Here is a 6,000-nt window from a genome sequence, read left to right as displayed (position 1 = left end):
TATATATTCGATAATAACTGGCCTGGTAGTTTGTTAAACACTACTTTGATTTTTCAAAATGTTTTTTTTAATTGTTGTAACTGTGTCAGCTTTATATGAAAGCAAAATCAGCTATTCCTGAGCTGGCATATCTTTGTTCCGTTCATATCGCAAACAGAGAAACTTGGTGCAGTACATACATAATGAAATTTTGCAATACTAACAAAAACCGAAACTAAAAACAACGCGGCGAAAATTGGGAGCCAGACAAGGACAAATAATTTCAGCTAGCTTCAATAGATGCGATGTCGTTGACCGTCTATTTGTTTCTTTCGGCAGTCAGTATTATGGCTTCTTTGTCTTCCTTAGGACTATTGTCTCTGTGTGCCGCCATCGATGCTATTGGACTGTCCTGCTTGACGCCTTCTGACCTAGTAAAATCGCATACGAACGATCTATGGATGCGGCGCTATGAAAATCCAAAACGGAACAAGAGGTACATGCATGTACCTAACCACGTATTATTTACACGCAAGTCTATTTGTTACAGAAGCTTTCTTTTGTCTTACTAATCTCTTCCTCTTTTTCTTCTTCTATTTTCGTTCAATCAGCTCCAAATCACGTCGCTTTGCGTAGTTGTCTTGCCATCCTAGTAGTCTTAAATGCTGCCGCTTTTGCTTTGGCTATCACAATGTCGTTGCTATGGTGTATGCGACAGTCGTTGCTCACGAAGCTTACGTCATAACAACAGTTTGTATTGTATGTAGCGTTACAACCATAGTTCTTTGCGGGCTCCTGCATATCCGTTTCCATCTCTTCCATCGCTTATTCCTACCTAACAGCCGCACTCGTTCCCGTACTTCAACGCAGACCCCTGTCATCTTTTTTATCATCCCAACTGTCGAAGAGGTGTCAGCAGTGGCGACGGCGCGATTTTCTATTCCTCATACCACGCAGGACATTGTTCGAAGGTTCGACTGCTATTGCCGGTAAAAAAAAAGCCGTTTTCTTTATCTTCTCAATTTAGCATCCCATGGCGGCCGGTGGACGGCTTTTATGTCACTGGCCGAGAATAGACTGCCATACCTTCGATGGATGTATAGAAGTTTACTCTGGCACCGGCGAGGCGCTGGCTGGTGATATCTTTTGCGCTGGACAACGATAACACAAGATAAGAACGAGACTGAAAGAGACAAGGCTAAGAGATCGAGTCAGTGAGTAGCAAATCCTGTGGCTGTGGAGATGTTAACCGCGGTCAGTCGTGAACACGACGCCTTTCGAGAAGCGGACACGTTAGCGTGACCACGAAAAACAAAACACCAGGATGGACGACACGTCAAATTCCAGCAGCCGAATCTACAAAGTTACCGATGGTCGATGACAAATCACAAGGCCCACACAACAAATAACAAGAAAAACAATGACACGACTGAAGGAGCATGCCACTCGGTAACACTGAATAGAGAGGAAAGCTGACAGAAGATAGCCCTTTCCGTCGCGGCAGATAGAGACTCTCAAGGTTCGACCGTCAAAAATAATTAAACACATAAATATCCGCTAGAGCTGCCATTGGACTCTTTTGGAGTGTATAGCAAAGCCTTCACAAAGAGTGGATGCCTACGAAGTATACTTCGAAATACATTCCAAGTTCAACATCTATTAGCCTCATTGTAATTTGGTGAATTTGGATGTCATTGAAACGAGGGTTACCGATACGTTTACATGTTTATGAGCCGCAAAGCAGACGTCGTTCAGCTCAAATGAAACGACATTGGCATTTTAGAACAACTTACACAACACATCGAGCGCAACCTGATCCAGCAATGACGAGAAAAAGCTGACGTAGTTAACAATGCCTATAATAGATTTAAAAAGAATCTCGTCAGGTAAAACAACTATTCTGCGGTGCTGCGAATTTCGTGTGGTACCTTATTGTCATACGACTATAAAAACCTAAAGTAAGTTGTTTTCTATTACAAGTCATTGTCAAAAATCGGTCCCTTCTGGTATTACAAGCATTCGGGGAACAACACAAGATATCTAGACGATTTACCCAATGCATTTTAGTTCGTGCCAGTCCGGTTTGCTTTGTTTGACTATACTTCCTCTGTTTAATGTAGCGTTACCATGGTTTTTGAATCAATCGATATCTTTTGCTGTCTCTAGTTCGAGCAACATGGGTAGATTGCGCGCAAGATCTGCTAAAGCACTGCGTGGTACTAGGTAAATGTTTGACCCCCTTGCTTCCCTTTCGCACCCTCTACCAACAACAACTAAATGGCATAATTCGTTCCAACTACAGTTTCTGCATAAGAACTAGAAACTAGGTTCGCACCGCAGCTTGGGCGTGTCTCGTGGTAGGCCTTTGCGTGACACCGAAGGTCCCAGCGGGGTTTACAAGGCCAGCGATTCTAGTAAGTGGCTTTGTTTGATGCTGTTGTACTCGTTTTTCTTGTCGAACTTAGTCGCCGTTGCTTTTTTATTCAACACCAGATCTACATCAAGAACGGCGGCTATCCAGCTTGCCCGGCCAGCGGTAAACTCAAGCAGGTTGTTGTTTTTTGTCTGCCGGGTCCTCTGACGTCTAGCGAGTTAGCCAGACTCGACGAGCACTATCGGCACCGGCGCCATCATTGTCTTGTGTTACAACGTTACAAATATATGGAAAAAAGTTAGGCACTGCAGAAAACTCTTGTGCTTTATCGAGGTAGCAGAGAACCGAGCGAGTCTTTTTTTTCTTTTTTTTTTATAGAAATTTACAACGACTGTTCTCCACATAGATTTTCTGCGGAATATCCACACAGAGAATCGATACGATGCTCTGGTAATCAAACTTAACATTGTTGGTGCATATTAACTACTGATCTTTGAAAATAATTGCGATAATGCTTTCGATTGTAACGGCGGAACATAATGCACCCCGATACTGTTATAGACGTGACGTAATTTTTCTCTTATACGGGACTACTTTGTATTCCATTCTACGTTGGGTCTCGCAGCCCTTCAAAGCGTGGGAAATATGCCGGATCTATTAGTGGATCTATATATTTTTTTTAGCTAACTTCGCTATAAAAATGTAGGAACCGATTGCGTACGTTGCAGCAGCGATACGCATGCTTTACGTTTTAGTTAGACTGGAATACTGCCTTTTATAATTTCTGCGAGCCTCAGGAATCGTTCTTAGACGATACAAGTGCCACCAGAATAACATCTTTCAGACCATTTGAATGTTTACTGTTGCTCTAAAAATGAGAACATGTAGATGTTACAGGATTTTTCATACCATATTTCTATTCAACATAGCATTAATACATACACCTAGCAAGCCTAGTTCAGAAACGTGTGCAATATCTCTCATCCGAACCCATCTTGAGCCTAACATATTAATATATGTACTAGCTAGTTGAACAAGTATTCAATTTACCTAAAACATCTTATTTTTTCCCGTCAAGGTGTCTTGCGGAGCGTTACGTGCAGCATAATTCTGTAGGTATTGTATGCGCGCGGACCTCTAATGTGTGTAAGACCGGATTGCTCTAATGAATTTACATCTCCACTTACTTTTCTCGAGCATTCCTCTAAATATTTCGCTTCAACGCACGACGAACCCTTTCAATCAAAGGATCCGCCTTTCGAACAGTTTCTATCCGTTCCGTGGAACCACTGTCATTGTGGGATTCTGTACTACATATAGTGTATAATATATTGTGGGATTGCAGTGGGCGCCCAGCGCAAGGCGATTGCGACAATTGAATACGCTGGTAGCTATACAGATCATACCGTATCGTTAGCTTCACGCATCGTAATGAATTGTTGCTTATATCGACAACACCACTGAACCGTTGATCTTTCGTAATACTGGCGTCTTCACTGTGACCCTATCAATTCTACACTTAGTCGATCCTCATATCACAGCTTGTAATGGTTGTTCAACGACACGCGCCTTCTGCTTAGCATTGTGTTGTAATAAATGAACGTAATACGCTATTTAAGGTTATGATAGGGCAGGCCACTGCGCTGTAGCAGACGGTAATAGGACAAATAAAAGAAACAACAACAACAACAAACCTACTCCGCTAAAGGGAATCATATTATTTGTGCTCCTATCAACGCCACAGACAGCTGCTACGTTATGACGGTAGCAGTGCGATATGCTGTGCGTACCAAGCGTTACCTGTACTGCAGGTTACCAAAGCTTGTACGAACAAAAGATATTCATGGCACAATGAATAGCTATTTCTAGGACGCGAACATACGGGGCGGCCATCAGCTATGGACTGGTCGAATTGCCGACTGCTTGGTCTTTGCTATAGTAGTGGCTTTCAATTAGAACCGGGCCAATCTTTGCTTCGCTATTTTCCCTCATGGGTAAAGCAAAACTACGGCAGCACGTCCGCAAAGTTGCCTGCATTGGTGAGCCTAACAGAAAAATAGCTGCTTTTAGGCTCGGTAGAATTTAGACTTATAGGTAGAATTTCTACCTATAGGCAGATGATGTAAGAACGCTAGTTATGGTAGTGGCAGAATAACTTGTAAAATAAATTTAGTTCATACAATTCCGGTCACTTTAATACGGTGGCGGACTGCATTCAACAGCTTAGAGGATGCAACAAGTTCAAATCGCGGAGCGGTCCCCAAGCTTGAGTTGTATCGTTCGACTTACGATAGATACCTGTACATAGTAGAGAGTTGCTATCCAATCTGAAGGCAGGATTAGCGCTAAGGTTCCGGTCCCTCGTTTTTTAGACGCATGTACTTTTTTCGTCGTTGCGAAAATCATTTTGTTGTTGTAAAAAAAGAACAGAGGAAGGATTTTAAAAGGCTCTCAGTCCCTTTAGCGTTTTTCAGCTTAAGTTCTTACTCAGATGGAACCCTCAACAAGGTGCAAGATAGACGCACCGAGTTAGTGTAAATAGCAAGGCGGTCTCACAATGTGTACACAGAAATATTATAAAGACGGCGCGTAAAGACGGAGGCAAAGTAAAAGCTAGTGGCTTTCACCGGCTTTCATGAAGTCCATCTTTCTTGGGAATTAGAAGAGCGCTCATTACGTTTTCTGTGCCAGCTGCTATGTAGCCTACGCTACGAATGGGTTTATTTTGCGGGCTCCTTGGCACCGTCGCTTTACTAATCCAAAATGTTTCACAAGAGCAAAAGTATCGTGGCGTTATCAATGGCCGTATCAGCTGCAGAAATCATTGGGGGGCGGAGTTCAGCAATTGCAAAGCTCTTTTCTCTAGCAGCGTTGGACGAGTATCGTAAAAAAGGGTCGCCACCATTCGCCTGAAGCAATGTATAGCAAGAGTAGGGAGTTAGCCACGAAGCAGCTAATCAACATGCCAATTGGTACCCTTCTTTCCACAAAATAGGTTGGGCTTGTGCGAAGTAAGTCTTGATGGTGGCCACAACCGGTGGCTTAGTTTTAAGGCTAATTTCGTTTCACAACGGTGGAACGTCGGCTACAACAGAACAATTTGAAGGCTTCGTTTTCGTTCACTCCGCTCGGCCAATTAAATGCCCTTTCACTTCTTAACCCTATTTTTTTTCCAGACCAGTTGCTCCTAAGTCATCTTCAACCGGCTGGCAGGGATCTTGTGCCTGCAGAAAAGGACGGCAGCAAAGTCTCCTCTTCCTTTCTCCTTCTTGCTGTATACAGCGCTAGCTATTTCTTTACTTCTTCTTTTCGCTGTCTTTCCGGTCCTACGTAACCTTCAGTGTTCCAGTCTTTCTTGACAATGTAAGCCCGTCCGTACGCTCGGCTAGCCATTGCAATTATGCTAGTCTCTCCTAGCGCAGACTAGATGGAACTTCCCATTGCATAAAGTACTACGACGGACTTGGATCTAGAGGGTCTGGACCGTTTTGGTCTCGATGGAGGTCGTCGTTTGGTTCTCTTTATCGGCTTCAACTTCGTTTTCCAGGCGTTTCCCAGGTGACGATAGGCTTGAAATGATGCTGACGGCATTGCTGTTAGGAGTGGGATGGGCTGGTGATAATCGGGATACCACTGCTTCCCGAAGT

The 6,000-nt window shown here is 43.4% G+C and overlaps 1 protein-coding gene and 1 long non-coding RNA gene across 4 annotated transcripts in view; one reads left to right on the top strand and one right to left on the bottom strand.

Annotated features, from left to right (window-relative positions):
- LOC147755760 (uncharacterized) overlaps positions 1-3,633 on the top strand; it is a 14,290-nt gene extending 10,657 nt beyond the window's left edge. For both annotated transcript variants that reach the window (XR_015326020.1, XR_015326019.1), the window contains one exon: positions 1,007-3,633. This is a non-coding gene — a long non-coding RNA (uncharacterized LOC147755760). The remainder of the gene's footprint in view (positions 1-1,006) is intronic.
- LOC111248829 (uncharacterized) overlaps positions 1-6,000 on the bottom strand; it is a 249,211-nt gene that overhangs the window by 19,899 nt on the left and 223,312 nt on the right. The window lies entirely within an intron of this gene.

The sequence above is a fragment of the Varroa destructor genome, unplaced genomic scaffold (assembly GCF_002443255.2).
Source record: "Varroa destructor unplaced genomic scaffold, Vdes_3.0 BEIS01000004.1, whole genome shotgun sequence".
Classification (NCBI taxonomy): Eukaryota; Metazoa; Arthropoda; class Arachnida; order Mesostigmata; family Varroidae; genus Varroa; species Varroa destructor.
This window is presented reverse-complemented; position numbering and strand designations above follow the sequence as displayed.